The sequence below is a fragment of the Branchiostoma belcheri genome, unplaced genomic scaffold (assembly GCF_001625305.1).
Source record: "Branchiostoma belcheri isolate BF01 breed outbred unplaced genomic scaffold, Haploidv18h27 scaffold98, whole genome shotgun sequence".
NCBI classification, from domain to species: domain Eukaryota; kingdom Metazoa; phylum Chordata; class Leptocardii; order Amphioxiformes; family Branchiostomatidae; genus Branchiostoma; species Branchiostoma belcheri.
This window is the reverse complement of record NW_017804664.1, coordinates 523,164-523,376: the sequence shown is the minus strand read 5'-3', so window position 1 is coordinate 523,376 and position 213 is coordinate 523,164.

Here is a 213-nt window from a genome sequence, read left to right as displayed (position 1 = left end):
AACCCAGTGTTGACGTCACACTTCAAAGAAGCCATATGACAAGTCTCACTGGGTCAGTCTACTGAGGAAGACCAGAATGACTGGTCGAAAGCTCTAGGTGATAGATTTTTTTGTGTTGGAACAAAAGTTTTAACTTAAAAAACATACTTATCATCTCTCTTCCCCCACACCTCCAGGTGGGATCCTGATCCTGGCTATAATCGGCTGGGCGGG